At 38.5% G+C, this 19,473-nt stretch overlaps 1 protein-coding gene across 2 annotated transcripts in view; it reads left to right on the plus strand.

Annotated features, from left to right (window-relative positions):
• The window catches only part of meis1a (Meis homeobox 1 a), a 202,556-nt gene that overhangs the window by 4,432 nt on the left and 178,651 nt on the right, over positions 1 to 19,473 (plus strand). The window lies entirely within an intron of this gene.

The raw sequence follows: 19,473 nt of genomic DNA on the forward strand, positions 1-19,473 counted from the left end.
TCTGTATTATTCGCATATTATCAAGCCCTGTTATATGAATTCCCATGGAAATGAATATCCCCCCCCCCCCCCACACCCCCACCCGTACCTACTATGTGTTCATTAAGCCTGGCTCTCAGTCGGGAATGCGACAGTGTCTTCAAGAGAGAAAGCTGGAAAGTTGAACCTCTCCTTGTCGCTTTTAATTTTTGTTCCTTTCTTTGCAAACTGAAAAAAGGGAAGCAATTGTTGCGGCCAAGACTGCACGGGGAAGGAGACGCGGTTTTTTTTAAGGCTGAGTGGAGAGAGCGAGTTGGGAAGTTCCTCCTCTGCCTCTTTGCCTTGCGGGTTACCGGTTTGCCCTCCGCCGTGCAGAGAGCCGCGTTTTGCAGGCGGCGTACGGGACGCTGCCCCAATGCACAAGAGAGCGAGAGAGAACGGTCGCACTTTGTAAGTTATAAGCTAGACGCCCGACAAGACGCTGGCCAAAAGAAGTAGATAGAAGCCCATGGTCTGAAAGACTCGCCGCAGCCGATCTGATTCGTTTTAAAATTTCACACCCTCCCCGAAGGCTTCCCTAAAATGAAGGGTAGGGGGCCGGGTATCTGTTGCAACGCCGGGGCGTTGGATCCGGCGAGAGTGTGAGCAAAGGGTCGGTGCCATGGGAACGCGGCTACTTGTAACGTTCACCGCCGCCCCGGCCATGGCTCTACAAATGGAAGCCTTTGATGGGCAGTAGCGACCACAGAGAAAGCATCAAATTCAATGCTGCCCAGTGGTCTGATGCAGGGGAAAATAAAAAAGCTCCCGCTTGCGACGCAGCCAACTGCATAGGTCTGCTCGCCGCCCCTCACGCTAGCCATTTCAGATCAGATTTATTTTTGATTTTGATTTTGGTCGCAACCACGCCACTCCTTCTCCACTCTGTGCTGCACTGTTTGCGAATGTGCTTGACTTTCTACCGTATGTGTTTAAATAGAACACCCTACTTTTCCAGGGAGTATGCCCTTAAGTGAGACAGTAAATTTCACAAAGCAGCTTAAGGTGGGTTGATATCACTTTGCAATATTATTAAAACAATTAGGAATTGGCTTAGCTCCGACTCTTCATAGACAAAATCTTGGGAAATGAATAGTCAAGTCAGACTAACCATATAATTAGAATGTGTTAGGACGCCTAATCATTTCTTATAGTCCGTCTTCCGAGAAGGGAAGGTAATTGGAAGCTTTCTATAAATAATGCTTCGCTTTGAAATGAAATACACTATTCTGCAGCTTTCTACAAGATGAGAAAAAAACATTATTCACAAACGAGTTATCTGGGACCCGCTTGTGATTGCTAGGTGTTGCTTTAGAAATAATTTTTTAAAAATACGTTGTATACCACGTTCTGTTTAAGTCGCCACATACATTCTGTTAAAAAATTGCTGGTTAAGGGTCGAGACCTTGCTAAGCATGAGAGCTACCTACGGAAAAAAATACACGGATTGCCGGAGGCTATGAGTGAAATCAACACGTTAATTGCCTCGAAAATTAAGATTTATACTCGTTTTCTACAGCGAATAATTATTAATGTTCTGCCCCGACTCTGCACACAGCAGAAATCAGGCTTATTTGTAGCTGCGGTTTCGATTTCACGAGGGCGCGTTTCTTAAGGAAAGTTTTTGTATACTATGTAAAAATAAGAGCAGGTCATGAGAAAAGTTTAAAGGCGATGGTTGTGGCACCTCCCTTCCTCGCCCCTCACTTTCTTGCGCGTTTTTCGTGAAAGACTCTTGCCTTTGTGACTTCAGTAGAGGTTCGTGACTTTATTGATGTGTCACCGCCCCATATGTATTTTTTATTATCTGACCTCTGGCTGTTACGGGGGGGGGGGGGGGGGATATAATCAGTTGTGTTGTTCCGAACAACGCCAAGAGACGTTAAGGTATTCGGTGAACACGCACGTTTCGTTTGCACTCCTGGCTGGAGTGGGGGGCTTGGCATGAGTGTCAGCGAGGACCTTTCCACGGTGGTTTGGTTTGGGTTGGGGTAGGAAGCGGCGAAGTGAGACACGCCACACTACTCCTGAATGTGGCTGATCCGGTTTCAGACCTCGGCTTCGATGTAAACCTCCAACAAAACATTTGCTCAGTCAAGGATCACGTGAGCTGAGGTCGCTTGCCTACCTGGAGGAAACAGCAAAAAAGCCCCAGTGAGTGAAAGATGGATGTGCTTGAGTGAGATCCCCCCCCCCCCCCCACACACACACACACACCCAGATTGTGCTTTGTTGCATTTGTACGACTGGTGTCCATTACTGCCCAATATAGCTTCTGCGCTTGGAAAGGATGGTAGAAAACGGAAAACTGGGTCGCCTGTACATTGGGACTGCATTCTCAGATTTTGTTTAAGTATTTTCTTTCCACCTTTACCCAAGAAGTCACAGAGAAAACAAAAAAACCCTCAAATCTTCAGAATTTTTACTTGGTTCAAATAGTTCAGTTTTAGTTCCTTCTTTCTGGGCACTTCCCATTGCATTTTTTACTCCTTGCTTTCAGGTTCCTGCACCAGTCACGGCCAGTCGGGCATGGGAGTCCCATCCTACCTGTTGATGCAGCGACTGGTACTGCCACGTGACACACCCAGCCCATTGGTACATGATTGGCACCATAATTGGACCTACCTTGGGCATTATTGCAATTATTGACAGTACCCGATGACCTCTATTTGCCCAGTTGTTGCATTGGCTGGCACTGTCACGTGACATCACACTATCCAATGCCCATTTCCTGCTTAGGACAAAGGTCAGTTAGTTGACTGTGGTCACAGTGTCCACTGCCTAGATCTAACTCTGTTTCCAGTTTTGTTCCCACACCTATCCCTGGAGTTTTGAAGTTTTTCATTCTCCCTGTGTTCTTTCACACTTGGCCTTCAGCAGCTTGCTCCACTCTATGGCCCAATCTTCATTGAAGTTACTGTCTTGGCATGGCATGCTGTACTTCCTCAAAAATAAAAAGAATGGTTTTCAGTGATCATATGAATTTTGATAATGTTCATTATTGCATTGTGTGGAATGTACCTGCAAAAACTTTTATTTGGGTTATATAGAGAACAGCAAAATGTAATTCAGTAGGCCTCATTCTGTAATGTCAGTTAATAAACTTTTAACATTTAGCATGAATTGAATTTGCATAATATGTTTTAGATATTGAATAATTCAATCTAGCAGTTCTAATGATGACATAAATCACAAGAATAGAACTCATGTTCCTTAAGAAGGTCAGCAGGGGCTTGAGCCAGAATTTGTATCGATAACATTTATGGTAATTTAAAGTTTCTTGATTTTTTTTCCATATTTTCCAATGTAGCAACTTTCTGTGTTTTGTAGCATTGTGCAATGTATTAGAGAGAGTTAAGATCTACCAAACGTGGAATTGAACGCATGTAAGATCTCTTGATTCATGTGACAGAGTATATCCATGTTGTAGATGGCTTGGAGTGAAGTTCCAAATTTTCTAATGTGTCTATATTATGTAACATTTGAATACCTAGTAGTAATTTATCCATGATGAAATTACAATAACACACAAGGGGAAATGGATGTATGGATGTCTCTTGCAATTAATTTTATTAATGAAATGCACAATGATAACTTCAATGATATAAGATAATTAAAGTTGTGATGAAGGTTTTTAGTTTATTTTAATGAGAATTACTCTGTGTACCTAAATACATTGTTGTCACATATTTCTAAAGTTTTCTTGTGACGTTGTGGTTCCAGTTTTGTTCAGGGATAACTGGATAAGTTCATAAGATGTACTTTGGATTAATTAATATTTATTTTCCCAGTCAGTTATTGAACAAGTATGCATTTGTACTCTTCAGATTTTGTGCAAAATTCTCAGGCTGAAACTTGAGAATGTTACAAATATCTTTAATCTAGTTTACCCAGTCAATGTACGTTTGAAGAAAAGCATAGAATAACCCTTGCAAAAACATATCACCTCATATACGTGGAATAATCTGTATTCCAGGTCTATCAGGTAGCAAGTAATTTCAAATGGTTCTTAACTCTATCTCCAATGGCCATTTTATTACAAATTATTATTATTTTTCTGTTTTGTTCATTTCCTGATTAAATTTATTTTTATAAAATCCACCAAAAATTTTGTTGAAACTATAAAAATTTTCCCCATTACAGTTAGTATCTCAGTTAGAAGCTGAGATTGCACTTCCATTTGTCTTGGATGTTCATTTTTTGGGTTTAATAGGGAAGTTAACTGTAAACTTATAATTAAACATATTTATTCCAGTGGCTAAATATTATGAAAATTGTTTGTTTCTCTATAATATTTTCCTGCTTTGAAAGTGCTTACATTTTACATTTTGTGGAGTTTGTACAGGATTTTACTGTTAAAATAGTGGTAATCAAGTATATATTTGTTTAGCAATGTTTATTTTATATAAAATTTGTGCCATTGTTAGATATTATTTTGAGAAATAAAATTTTAAAAGATTCATATGGTAAATGTTAGCTTCGGGCTGCAGATACGAGGTTATAATCAGAGCAAGAAGGATGATGGTTTGTGAAGTATTTAGAGCTTTGTCAAGTACTGTCCTTGCATTTTAGTTGGAGAATTCCACATGGAGTTATCATGTGATTCCATACTTAAACAGTATGTGGATCTCATTATATAACCCAGAAGGTTTTGAAACAGGTAGATACATATAGTATCTGTTTGAATTCTAATCAGAGAATTATATTGTATGTTAAAAGCCCGAAATTAAAACTGATTTTGAATAGTATCAGTTCTGGGTCTGCCTTGAACTTCTGAACTTTTTTGGGGGTAAATATAGTTGTATGTTCCGATTCGACTGATTTGCCAATAGTTCAGTTTGGTTGTATATTTCAGAGAATTTTGGTTTATATATAAGATATCTCAGTGTTAAATATGCATAAAAATGTTTGTTTCATATGCTGGTGTATTTCTATTTGTAAGTTCGCATTAGTTTTTGTGGATGTTTGCCTAAAGGAGAAGGCGCTTGCAATGTTGGGAAGTATTTTGTTGAAAATGTGGTGTTTGGCTGCTAATTTTCACAGTGGAGTCAACAGTTTGCATCTTTGTTCATGTGTTATTTAATTTGCTACAAAGTTTATTCCTCAGATTATTTTCCTATTTTTCATATATTGTTTCATGGTATCAAACCTAGCTGTTCTTGCTGAGCTTGTGCCACTTCTCAGTAGTCATTTTCATGCTTGCTTGTTTTTCCATTTTTTTATGGTGAACATACACATTCACACATGATAATTGGTGCTTTGTAACATGGGCCAAAACCTCAGCTTATTTTTTTTATTTTAAACTTTCATATGTAGATTACAAAGTTAAGAAACTTCAGTACGACTATATACTTGCAACAGTTTATAATCCAAAGCAGGATGTTTCCTGCTGGATGGTTTGCAATTTCTTGGTTATTTTCTAATGTAAGATTTTCTGCCGTCAGTACCACAGAATTATTCAGTTTTTACAGGCTGAACAGTTCAAAGCAAAGGACTTCATTTCATCTTAATAATCTTTGCTAATGCAATTATTTTATGCTGTTTTGGTAAATCTGAATTGTAAAAAAAAGTTACATTGCAATCTTGTAGGTACAACAAATAAAAATAATCCGTACCAGAATTTTTAAATTGTGTATTTTACATTTAAAACACTATGCAATTTAATTTTAAATTTATAGCTTAACTGGGAAGTAAAATAGAGTGATTTTTTTAAATCCAAATTTGCATAATTGTGTCTTTAATTTTGCAAAGATTTATTGGAAATTAATTAACGTGAAGTAAAAGCTACATTCTGGCAAGTTGCTGGTCTTGTATCTCATTACACAGCTCTGCATTGAATGATATATGTCTTATTGCAAGACTTGATATTTTATTTTAGTTTAAATGCCATTGTGGGCCGTAGTGGTTTTACCTGTGGTTGTTCACTTTCAGGAAGTTGAGTAATTTAGACAGACTCTATGGTAGTGCTAATTGTATGTAGTGTATCGAAAAGTGCACCCTCAAAGGTATAATTGCTAATTTCTTATTGCAGTCTCCCTTATATTTTAAACTGAGAGTACGCTGTTGTACCTTATTAAATTATAACTATTGATCGAAAATCTTTTGTTGTACAGTATTTATTTCTGTTGAAGTGTATTATCTATTTGATGACTGGTGCCATCTGTACTGAAGTTCTTGCTTTTTAAGGTTGACTCATGACTTGTGAACAAAAATAGTAAAATTAGATTACAAATGTTTAATTTTAAAGCTAAATGTTAAGAAAAAATGTTTAGTTTTAACCTTAAAAAAGAGAACCAAGTGCAATTCTTAATTAGATGTGTTTGGTTAAAATCATCTAAATTTTCTTCATTCTTAAAAAAAGAGATCAAATCCCAATACTTTAAGATTCCTTCAATTCTATCATTGGATGCCATTAAGATACAGTACATTTGGATGGAAGGTACAATTGGGAAGTTGCCATGATGTATGATTACCCGTAAAATATTACTTTATGTTTAATAGAACTTGCTCTCTGAAGCATTATCCAGAAGACCTAGTTTGCACAATGTTTCTAAATTTGTCACACACTGTGGAAGGTAGCATAGAGCACATTGCTTCATGGTACACTGAACACATCTGGTTATTATCAGGTACATGTTGAAAATACTGGTGATAATTAAAATAACAGAAAGTGAAAAAAAACAATTTATGTTGTATATGTAAAGCTTACATAGCAGCATATGACAAGGAAAATAGCTTCAGGCTGCATTTTGCAAAGTAATCTGCCCCAGAGAGCGGACCATCCTAGAGTCAGGTCTAAGAGGGCTTGCTTCCAATAACCCAAACCTCCTTTCTTAATATCCCGCTTTCATCTGATGTGGTTTTCAAAAGCTTGTGTAAAATTTGTCTAATTTGATAACAGCGATCCAGCACATTCTTGAGACAACACTGTCATAGCAGCGGGGCGTATTATAACCTGCACACCTTTCAAAAACATCATGGACTTATTACCAATGGCCAGTTGCTAGTTAAAGATCTTAATCAATATATTTTCCACTTGAGCCAACCTGGACTGCATATGGCTTTAGCTACAAAATAGAAACGTTATCATATGTTGTTTCTTTCACCCTTAGACTCTGTTCAGATGAAATTCAATGTAGTTTTTAAGGCATCAGTTAACAATGGATAAATTAGAAAATTCATGGAACAGTTTAGAAGATTGATTTAGATTTCTTCATCAGACTGGTGGTTCATGAAATTTTTGTTACATAATTGAACTTGGCCGGGAAACTGGATCTGCACAATTGTATGGCCTTTATATGCACTGATTGAATTTAGTTGAAAGGAGTTTTGTGCAATAGTTGTGGCAATTGTATTTGTCCATGTAAGGGATAGTGTATTTATAATGTTAAACTGATATTTGGAAATGTGTTTGTTATATATTTAACTTTATTGAAGGAAAGGCTGTCTTCACTTATGTGAAGATGAATAGGTATGTATTTGTGTGATACGGATTATGGTACAAACATTTTATATGCTGTACAGAATTATATGTTTGGGCCTCTTTGCCAATTAATGTTCAAGATGGTTTATTTGTATTTTGACATTCAGTGTGATTGTTCTACCTCGTTTGACTCATAAAGTATACATATTGTATAGAAAGTTATGACAAGTTTTCAGACCAAGTAACTTGTATATTCCTGCACCACTCTTCATAACAATGGTCTAGTTTTCAAAATGCTCTAATTCTGCTGACATTGTAATCATACAATAAATAGATCACACTTTTGCTATGTAATTTATTATCTGTCATTGTTTAATGCCTAACAAAAATAATCAAAATAATTTCAGATTCATATTTATCATTTTTACCAAGCCAAAAGAGTATGTTAGGAACATGGCAAAGGTCTTAGTGAATTACAAGTTAAACAAAATATTTTATCTGCATATGTAATTTTGAACTAAGATTCACAGCAATTAAAATAATATTTTGGCATATTATTCTCAGTTAGCTTATAACAAGCTTATATAGAGTGAAAATCTGACTTGGATATGACTTCTACTAGTCCTTTCATTTTTACAGAGTTATGTGCTTTCATTTAAATTAGAAACGTTTGCCAGATAACCTAGTAGGGAATATAGTAAAACATAGGAAACTTTAGAAAGCAAATGTTTACATCATTGCAGAACTCATGTGATTGAAGTTTTCAATATACAAAGATGAACTGAAGTGATAGCTAGAGACAAAAACTATTTGTGTCAGTTTGGAAGGTTGTCTATAAATTAGCCACAGGCTCTCCAGGAGTGAAGTTGGGAAGCCTGTCCATGGTTGTAACGTTTAGAACTTGCTTCTACAAATGGTATTTGATGATAGGTCATTTGTTAATTTTAAATCTAATGGGTAATCTACTGGACAGGTGTATGAATAAAGAAGTTGGACACAGAAGAGCCATGATTTATATGAATAATGGAATATGCATGAGAGCCATAATAGGCTTCTCCTGTTTTTCCCATTCTAGATTTAAATGTTCCATTTGCTTTGTCAGTATAACTGGTACAACTACAGGTAGATTAAGGTAGATGGCACTGTGTTAAACAATATTGCCTCTTACTAAGTCAGCAATCACTTCTTAAAATGGGCAATAATTAAACTTTTTCTTCTGAAATCTTTCTTGCTGGCAAACAGATATTTTTTGCACCTCACTGGATTTTTTTTAACTAGTTAAGGATGGAAATGTGGCGGAATAGTATATTAGTAACAAAGGAAGTAGATTGCACGTGCAAGGTGACATGTATCAAAGTGTAATTGTAGAGAGCAAATCAAGGAAAATACAATAGATCCAATGTTTTTTTCTGATTACTGGACAGGCTGGTGAAATGGCTGAAGATGATTCACAGGATATAGTTGTCATTTTATGCTTTATGTAATAAGCCTTCATTTTTTATATGATGTGAAACTGCATTTATCAGTCAAAGCACATTACCTTTTGGTTATTGAAAGAGGAAGCTCTGAATTTTTGTGATACTTATAGGGTTATTATGTTTCTCACATTTGCAAACAAATGTCATTAGGTGATGAGTATGATAAGGCCGATCGATTTGGATTATAAGACATCCTCAATATTATATTTAATAGTGCACATATTCTAAATATATTGCATTAACAACCTGGTACAGCTTGTAAATGTTATGTCTTCTATATGAGTCCTGCTTTCTGCTCCCTGACTCCTCCACTCCCCTACCACTGATCATTCCTGAGGCAATGTCCATTACCCACAAAAAGGCTGTTTTCTTGGTCAAAAATCACTGGTGGCAGTCTTTGTGATTCCCATTACCCTGTCTTGTTTTTCTTGCCCGCTCCATGGATCCAAATGATCACTCACATCAACCAAATGCATTGCCTTTTCTCAATGCTACCCCATGAGAAGACCATTGTTTTAAGTTGTATTTGTAACTGCCCCTCTTCCATCCAGTTTTTAGTACCATGCGAAGCTTGCTACTTTGTGGATGCCATTGCAAATTGTATGTAATTATAAAATTAAGCAATATTACATAATTATAAGCACAATGACATCCTGAGACAAAGAGAACATTCCAGACCGTCTGTTTTTCAGTAATAGGTGTATTAGTCATTTTAAAGAACAAATTAGTAATTTTGAATGAGTTCATAGGGCTTCATTCAATAATTGCACTATTGCTTTTTATTTAAATGGAAAAAGCAGGCTGCAGTAACAAGCATTTTTATTGATGCTGCTTGAGGGAGCAACATTTACCAGAATATTAGAAGATTTTGTGACTCTTTAAGTACTGCTGTTCATTCATTCAAGATTTGTCTTTGTTGATGATCACAAATGGTCTTGAGGAGTTAGTGGTGAGCTACCTTCCTGAAGCATTCCACACTCTTTCATGAGGTTGGATAGGGAACGTCAGCAAATCTACTGTTGACTGAAGGTTGACAGTACATTTCCAAGGTCGGGGCGCTGTCATGACAGGCTTTTTGCACCGATCTTTTTGGTGATTGCTCATTGTACATCGTGTCTTGTACGAAGCCCACCCCTCTCCAGGTTTTTTTTTTATGAGGTCGAGTTGCGAGTTGCCCAGGCACGGATGGGAGCTGGCCGGATTCGAACCTGGGACCTCTCGCCCTGAAGTCTGGCGCTGATGCCACTACGCCACCACGGTACAGTCAGTGGTGAGGTATTGATATTCCTATCCAGCTGCCCATCTTCCAAAAGGTAGGAGTCATGGTTTGAGAGGTGTTGTTAAAATAAAAATTTTTGCCCCCCCCCCCAAACATTAATTTATAAGGTTACAAGCATTGCTGGCAAGGCCAGAATTTGTGGTCCTTCTGGAACTGTCCTTGAGATGATAGGGGTAAGCTGTGATGAGCTGCGATTGAGTAACAGGGAAATAAGATGAGAGATATTGGCTCCAAAAATGCACCATTCCCTTAGAAGGGTTTAAAACTAAAAAGTTTTAAGCCAACACCTTCACTGTGAGAGCTTTTCCAGCAGACCTAAACTGATAATTAGAATTCTTACAGCTAATCTTCTGTGTGTTTGTTTATAAGATGATAGTGCAGAGGCTGTCTGTAGATGATTTCCTTTGTGTGACTTGTGTCTTGTTCTCATAACATACTGTAAAAGGCTTGTATCCTGTTAGTTATATAGTCACCATTACCTCCCAGTACTAACTATCCCAAGTTTGCAGTGGGAGTGGAAGGGGTGAATGGGTGCATGGCTGGTCCCAGATTTCTCGAAGCACAAGCTCTCACTTCTAGGGTTTCTTTTTAATCACTGGCTATGTTCCATGTGTAGGGAATATTGTTTTACAAACTATTCTTTGGGTAACTTCTGTAGATTCTTTGCTTATTCAGTATTTTGAGCATGGGGTGGACAAGGTTTTCTTCTAGTCTGTGCATTTGGAGCATATGTCCTGAAAAACCCATCCACCTGCTATTCCCATCCAGGTGCTAAAAATTTGTTTTATAACTCTCACTTGAGCAGATTTATCTTTTGGAATTTTGAAGTCTCAGAGGTGACGATCTGTTTCCACCTTTCTGGAAGACTAAGACTAGAGGTCACCATCTCAAAAGTTTGTTTGTTATGTGCCATCTCATAGGACATGGGCAGACGTGGTCTTTCCATGACCATGATTGTTTTTGACAAATTTTTCTACAGAAGTGGTTTGCCATTGCTTTTTTCTGGCCAGTGTCTTTACAAGACAGGTAACCCCAGGCATTATCAGTATTGTCTGCCTGGCGTCAGAGGTTGCATGACCAGGACTTGTGATGTGCACCAGCTGCTCATACGACCAACCACCTCCTTCTCCATGGCTTCACCTGAACCTGATTGGGGTGTGGGGCTAAGCAGGTGATACAACTTGTCCAAGGGTGACCTTCAGGCTAGCAGAGGGAATGAGCACCTTACACCTGCTTTGGCAGAGATGTATTTCCACCCTGCTATCTGCCATTTCAGAAGAGATTGTCAATATATGGCCAAAATGTAGACTCTTTGTTTTGCACTGAGAATCTTTGGAATTCTCAAACCCAAGTGGCTGTGGATATAGAGTAGTTTTAGCTGAATTTAGTCCTAATGACGTGTTATTAGTAAAGATCACCTTGGTTGCATTGGCTATTAAATAGGATAAGATGTAGAATGCTAAAGAAATCAGAGTGTACTCAGAGTATGTGACTTCCTCTTTTAGCGCTTAAGGGAAGAAACCTGTCAATCTTTTGTAATGTTGGGAAGAGTTGTGGTAATGCTGGTAGAAAGCATTAACTTCCCTTCGACTATGTTTAGAACTTCTGAGTATTCTCTGAGCAATCGTGGAAATGAATGAAAAGCCTGTTTTGCTTTTGAACACTTTAGGAAGGTAGTTTGAACTCAGCAGTAATCTATATCTGAATAGTGAGCTGCAGTAGTGTTTTACTCCAGGTACTGCTATTTTTGGGAGTGGGATGGTAACATTGACCCAATCTATCTGGCAGGAAACATAAGGAATTAACATAACCAGTTTACTCTCAGTACAAACTTAAACTTGTGTTTTATTCACTTCAATGGATCGGGTTAAAGTGATCACTATTCATTTTGAGAGGAGAAAGATTTAGAAGTTCTCATCAGAAGAAAGAGGGAAGTGTGAAACTCATTACATCTTTGTATTCATCATCGGTGTGTGTGATTAAGTTTGTCCCTGGGTAGCTCTGTTGGATAGCAGTACATCTAACCAGAAAACTGCAGGCATACTAGTTTCTGGATGCCTAGTCCTGATGACTTACATTATTACTGGGGATCTGTTGTGCTGCTGTTTTATTGGGCTCCATTATTTCAGAACACCGTACATCTGTGGGGCAGGCATTGACGTGAGGCCCTACCAGCTATGTTATATTGCTCCTCATATGTTCTTGGCATAGGGCACCTCATCATAATGCTTATTGATCTTGGAAACCCTCATGGTTGGCTGCAACAGTCCTCCAGGGAGTCTATGTTGAAATTTCTTCTTCGAATTTTAGACCTCAAACGCGCTATAGCAACAAGGTGAGCATTCATGAGGGATGCTATGCTGTGGCTTTGGCCTGTGTTCCTCGGGTCTCTACGGCAAATACCATCGGTGTGGCCACACATTCAGAGTATATACAGTCAACAGCCTTGTGTTGAATGTATTGGACACATCCCCTGTGTAACTCATGGTATCGTCCAAAGCAGTAAGTATAGAGCAAATGGCCTCCTCATTGCAAAGATGGTCCATGTCATATACAAACAGATTCTTAGCAGGTACTAATTGGCTTCGTATCAATCCATGTAACTGGCAGTCTTGTACCATCAGTGTTCAATCAATTTCATTGTGCATTCTTCTTGTCTTTACGGTCTATCCCAGTACAATAACTAGTCTGTTTCATTAGAATAATGAGAATGCTCAGAAGAGTGGTGTTTTCAGGTAAAGAAGGCTCCTGCCAAGATCAATTAGAACATAGGCAGATCTTAGACTTGGAGTTAGGGTTTCTGTGAAATAGTTAGCATTTGCTGCCGTTGTGCCAGTGGATGTGGAATTTTCACACATGCAGTGTTGGTGTAGCAATCCCAGAATTGCTCCGAGTGGTCCTACCAACTATCCAAAGGCTCCATTGCTCTTCAGCTGTTGTGTCTGCAGTCGAGTTAAATTGATGTTCAGTATTGGCACACTAGTTTAGCTTTGTTGCATGAATTCTAAGTCAGTTTTGTAAGGAGTATTAAGTTATACTTGCAACTTGGCAAATTCTCTGTCTTTGAAACAGTAATTCTATTTCTGTAAATATCATTGCGTAAACATTTCAAGACGCAATGGATTGTAAAATAGATTTTAATTAAGGGTCATTTGTGATTTTCAACTACTGCCTTAATCAGTGAATATGTTCAAATCTTTATTTTACTGGCTGTGAATTGTTTAAAATATTAGCTAAAAATGGTGCATATCTTTCATTCTTATTTCTTTATTTAAATCTTTAATGTGTCTGTCTGTCCAGCCATTTGATAATCACAGCTGCTGGAAATATGGAAAACATCTTGAGCTGATTCCTGATGAGAAAAGACTTTAGAAAAGGGACCGTAGAGTCATGTTTCAGATTGTTAGACCTTTGTAGTCAAATCACAGATTTCTTTGTAGTTACTTCTTCTTTCTTGTATAGAACTACTGTTCATGAATGCATTGATACAAGAAATTGTGCAAATGTAGTGGTCAATATATTGTGCTCATCTGTCTAATTTCTCAGTTCCAAAACTTTCAGATAATCTACTACAAATTAAGCAACAACAGTTGTTTGGTATGGGCTGAGCTATTTTGTACATCAGATTTATTGGCCTGAACTGCATTCTATGTGAGGTTCTTCATTAAGCAAAGAAAGCAGAGCATTTTTTGTGTTGGCCATGACTAGTCTCAGATTTACAAGGCGTGTAGGTTCCTCTCACTGTGAACAAAATCGACGCAGACGTGTCCAGTGCCGTTCTGAGTCACATTGCCGTGATCCAGCGTGTTGTGTGTTCTCTCAGGTGGATATTAATGGCCACATGGCATCATCTTGAAGGATGGCAGGGACTCTCTGCTGTCCAGGGCATTCTTTATAGCACAATTAACACACATCATTATCTCATTGCAGTGTGTGACACCTCTCTCAGCACAAATTGGATGTTGTGCTTCCTAACACAACAGTGAGCACACTTCAAAAGTACTTTATTGGTTGGGATTGGTTGTCAATGATGCAAATGCAGCTGTTTATTGATACAACAAGTTTACTCAAGAAACTTCCTGTCTGCATTACTATCTTGCCTGTAGTCATGACATGTATTATGTCACACACAGGGCCATTTCTTTATCCTCAATAAGGTTTCCCTGAATTTGGTGGGTTGTTTTGTAGATCTCTTAATCAGCAGCAGCTAAGAAATGTATCTTGTATCCCCAATTTATGTGCTTGCACAATAAACATGAATTTATTGGAAAACCACCAGTGGCCTACCGTGGATCTCATATTTGAAATGTCGCTAAAGTGCTGAAGAATTTCTAGACCAAATCTCTTTCTTTTCCCTTTCTACCTTCTGCTCCCTCCTCTAGCTAGTCCTCCCGCGAGACTGCCACTTGAGTAATTCTTTCAGTGTCCTATTTCTACTCATGATGGCTCATTTCATACCTGAATGATGTCCTGTGAGTGTTAATACCCTCCGAGAGGGTATTGATAAACCCAGTACCTCATCAGAAAGTCGAAGGCTTCCTGATTTTAAGCCGTTTCTCCTGCAACCCCCACCCCAACCCTCCGACTTGGACACTGAAACAGCTGGAATAACAAACTGTCTGACATTTATATTGGTTAGTCAGCTAGGTAGCTGTTTGTTAAGTGTTAAATGGTCATTGGTAAAGGTGCACCATGATTAGCTGTTACTTTTTTTGATAACAGTCATAAAATCATATTCTTGGGAAGTACATGTTTCAGAACTGCAGGTCACAAGAGTTTGTAAGTGGGTTGTAAATTATGTTGGAAAACAAGCCCTGCTCTTGTTTTCATTCAAAGGGGAAAATATAACCCCTGTCATTTTACTGCCTCACCTGCTGAGACTCAAACAGTTGCCATGATGGTAACTGAGATCGTTAAGTGGGACTTGGACAAAGTGACAATTAACGGCAGATCAGGGTAAGGAAAGCATATGCTTAAGTGCTGAATATTTCATGGTTATTAGAAGTGATCAAATATATCAAATTTCAGTATCAAGTTATTCGAAAAACAAAAATCTGTGCTTTCTGGAAACCTGAAATTAAAACAGAAAATGCTGGAAACACTCAGCAACCCAGGCAAAATCTGCAAAAAGAGAAACAGAGGTGAGGACCCTCCACCAACTCGGAGTTTCTAGCCTTTTTGTTTTTTTCTGTTTTAAGTGATTTGAATTTTAATGCACACTGCAGACAGGCAGAGCATTTTTAAATGGTGAGATTTTGGGTATTGCTAATGTTCAAAGGGTCTTGAACATCTTTGTACACAAGTCAGCAAAAACACCAGCAAGTGATTTGGAAGGCAAATGGAATGTTGTCCTTTATTATGAGAAATGTGAGTATAGACAAAAAAAAGACTTGACTTTTTTAGACTTGATTAGACTAGAATTCTTAACATAAGTAAAGATATACTAGCATTAGAGGGATTTCAGTGAAGACTCGCTTGACTTATTTCAGGGAAGATGAGTGTACTAGATGAGGAGAGATTGGCTAGTCCAAGCATGTACTCTCATTTAGAGGAATGAGAGGAGATCTTGTTAAACAGCTGAATGCAGGGATGGCATTTTTTTCTGGCTGAGTAACTGTGATCTAAGAGTTGATTTCAGAAGAAGGACTGGGCCATTTGGGCTGAGTGAAGGAGAAGTTACTGAGTATGTGTCCCTGGAATTCCCTGTCCAGGTGGAGTTTTGGAGGCTTAGTCACCAAAAAAAACAGAGATCAATCTATTTCTGAATACTGAGAAAATCAAGGAGATGGGTGTAGAAAGTGGCTTTGAAGGAGATAATCAGGCTTGATGTTAATGAATGACAAATGGCTGAATGGCCAGTTCCTAGTCTGATTTCTTATGTCCCTGGATTCTTGGAAAAGCAAAGGCTCAGTTGGATAAATTACACTCGTGTTCATAATTACACTTTCATATAATGATTACTTTTGACTGGATGTGAGTAAACAGCTTTAAATCGTATCTCTACCTCTGGATATATGCTGTACCTTTCTCTCTTCCTTCTCTCATATCTTTGACCTTTCAATGTATAAAGCCAGATCTATCAAACAGCAAATACTTCCAGCCACATTATCCTTCCTGCATTTTTTTTTTGGCTGATATTCTGCAGTTGTTTTTAAAGAAATGATACTATTGCTAAGCTTGAAGAAAGCAGAATGCAGCAGTGTCAAGCATTCCCTGAGGGGTGGATCTCCCCTCTTCTGGTATTGGATGATGTAGGACCTCGGGTGTCCAGCCATAATGCCATCAAGCAATGCGAGCAATCAATAAGATCACAGAGTTCTTACACACAGCAAAGCAGAAAGCAAAAAGACATTATTTTTGAATAACAATTTAAACACATTATAAAGCATAAGATAGTGATAGGAACAGATAAAGATTAAGGTAGAAATTAAAATAATATAAATTAATTTTTGGTTGAAATATTTATTTGAGGATAATACATAGATGAAATCTACAAAATGTAGTGCTAGTTGTTACCTCTTCTGCCTACATGAAGGAAAAGTGCCTCAAATGCAGGGAACACCACCACTTGCAGGTTCCCCTCGAAGTTTCTTTCCATACTGATTTGGAACCATATCAAGTACCTCCATGGTCACTGGCTCTGAATCCTGGAGCATTGTGGCAGTATTTTCTGACAATTACCTTTTGCTGTCCACGGACGTTCTCCACTGCTGGTGGTTAAGCAAAAATTCCTATTGAGTTTATCCACAGCATACAAAATGTTCATATGGTCTTCTTGGTACTTAAGCTACATGTGCCTCTTCCTTTTGGCCTAACTCTATATCAGCACTGCTTCCTATTGCCAATGTGCTTATCTATCTTATCCTTACATTCCTCTATAGTAGAATGGCTATATGTCACCAGCTTCCAGACACAGTCCTTAGTATAGCAAACAATATTGCCAGAAGTATCCCCAGTTTGGGAAGTGTGTTTAGACAATAAAACAGGTCTAGAGGTGAGAGGCTGTTGTAGAGAGTGACAACTAACCTGAAACAGAGCATTTGCCCACTTTGAGGAGGCTAGACAAGGAGCCAAGCAACTCAGCCAACTCCTGCACGCATCTTCCAGGCTGCAGAGGTGCTGTTGTTTTTGCTAGAGCTTGCTGCTAATCACACTGAAAGCTCGCACTCAGCATTTTAGGAGTCGCCTCTTCCCCTCTGCCATCAGCTTTCTGAATGGACAATGAACCCATGAACATTTTTTGCACTGCTTATTTGCATTTTTCAGTATATCTCGTATTGTAATTTATAGTATAGTTTATGTGAGGCGCCGGATATCAGGTTGTACATGGTGACATATATGCACTTAGATAATAAATTTAGTTTTAACTTTGACTTGTACTGCTGCAGCAAAGCAGCAAATTTCATGCCATGTCAGTGCTAGTAAACCTGATTCTGAATCAGGTTTAAATTTGGAAGAGGACATAATCCTGAGATGGCAAAGTTAGTGGAAGTGCAGACGGTTGGATTGAAGGTTGGGGGGGCAGCAAGTTGAAGTCAGTGAGACGGGTGGGAAAAAGATATCAGAAGGGAAACGGAGAAGATTGTGGTGGGGATGGAGGGGTGCAGTGAAGAGATGGGAGGGAGAACGGAAGATAGAAGAACACTTAATACATTTGGCTGAGCTCTTAGAACCTTGAGCACAATATCCTCCACACACAGCTGGACCCCACACCATTTATCAGTGCAGTGTCCCACGGCAATACTGCTGATGAGTCTGAATGCGCCTCGATCGTGTGACAGTGCATTCATGCAAGTTCCATTCACTTTGGTTTTCCATTTGTAGGGTATTAATAAAATGGTAAAAGAAAATTCATCGTTTTCTTCCCTTGATGTGCTCCCTATCCGAAGGGACCTTGGATTCAAATCAAGTAGTGTGGTCACTTCAATATATGTTTGCTCACTAGATAAAGCCTAAATGAAACAAGATATTTCAAAGGTGGGTTCCAAATCTGTTATCACCGATATAAATCACTCATTTGGTCTAAAATCCTAACTGGGTTTAAAAACAAGAGCATTCAAAGTGAAGCAATCTGTTAACTATCTAAGTTAACATTGAAACTTAAACTCCAAATGATAGGCACTAAAAATGAGGAACCGGTTTCACGGGGTAAATGCAGGAGCAAACCTGCGCATCATTTCTGTGTAGTGAAGTTGTTTTGATTCTCTTTTACCCACACACTCACACACATGCGCACACACACCCACGCATGTATGTTTGACACAATTAAAGGTTTATGCTGAGTTGAAATCAGAAGTCATTTGCCTGTTCTGTTCCTGGCTGAGCATGTTTTGATTGCTTACACTGGAACAGAGAGCACTACAATAAGTTATGCAGCATTGCTTCTCTTAAAAATGAGTTTTCTTTTTGCTTATTTTGTAGTCCAGACTGCGTTTGAAACCCTGTGTCACTTTGGACAGAAGGTTTTGATCCTTGGGTGGTAGGGGTGGGTAGGGGTTGGCGTGGGGTGGGGGAGAAAGGGTGTATAATCTGTTTTACAAAACACTGTCACTTGCACTAACAGCTTTCTTCAGTATCCCTACTCTCTGCTTTTGTTCCACAAACAAGAGAAAAATTTAGAGGCTTCAAAACTGATTTGCAGCCGCCTTCCTTTAAGTTTAAATACCGACTTTCCTGCGCTGTCACCAATGGGAAGTCTGATACGTCCCATTACAAATCTTCTCTGCCCATTTGTCCTTCTGTGAGAATGAGGCTCATTGTTTCTCCCTTCAAAAGACCTAGGTTTGTTGAAATGTTACAGATGTTCTCAAAACCATTGATTCTGTGGCATTTCATTGTAACCGAATGGTGTTAATAAAGTCGCTTTGAATACAACAGTTGCCTAAGGTAGAATGGAAAGCAACGTTTAATGTTTTCTCAACTGTAATTACTCTAAGCATAAACCGGGCGGTGAAAAGTGATTGTAGTTTTAACTGTGCAGTGCAGCAATCAGTTAGTTGTGCGAATGCTCCCGGTTCAAAATCACTTCTCACGTACTTATAAAAGATATAAATATTTTGTTCATTTCTGAGATCACGTTAGAAAGGGACTGTAGCAGAAATTGTAATAAGCTGAGATGGAATCCAACATTTCTTGCATGGTCGCCTGTATAATGTGGAGATGGCTGTGTGAAAAGGGGGGTGCCCAGCATCTAAGACCCAACACAATGAAAATGCAATGAATCGGAATGCCTCACAGATCATAGCGGAATCGGAATTTCCAGCAAGGAAAATCTT

The sequence above is a fragment of the Hemitrygon akajei genome, chromosome 7 (genome assembly GCF_048418815.1).
Source record: "Hemitrygon akajei chromosome 7, sHemAka1.3, whole genome shotgun sequence".
In the NCBI taxonomy this organism is placed as follows: domain Eukaryota; kingdom Metazoa; phylum Chordata; class Chondrichthyes; order Myliobatiformes; family Dasyatidae; genus Hemitrygon; species Hemitrygon akajei.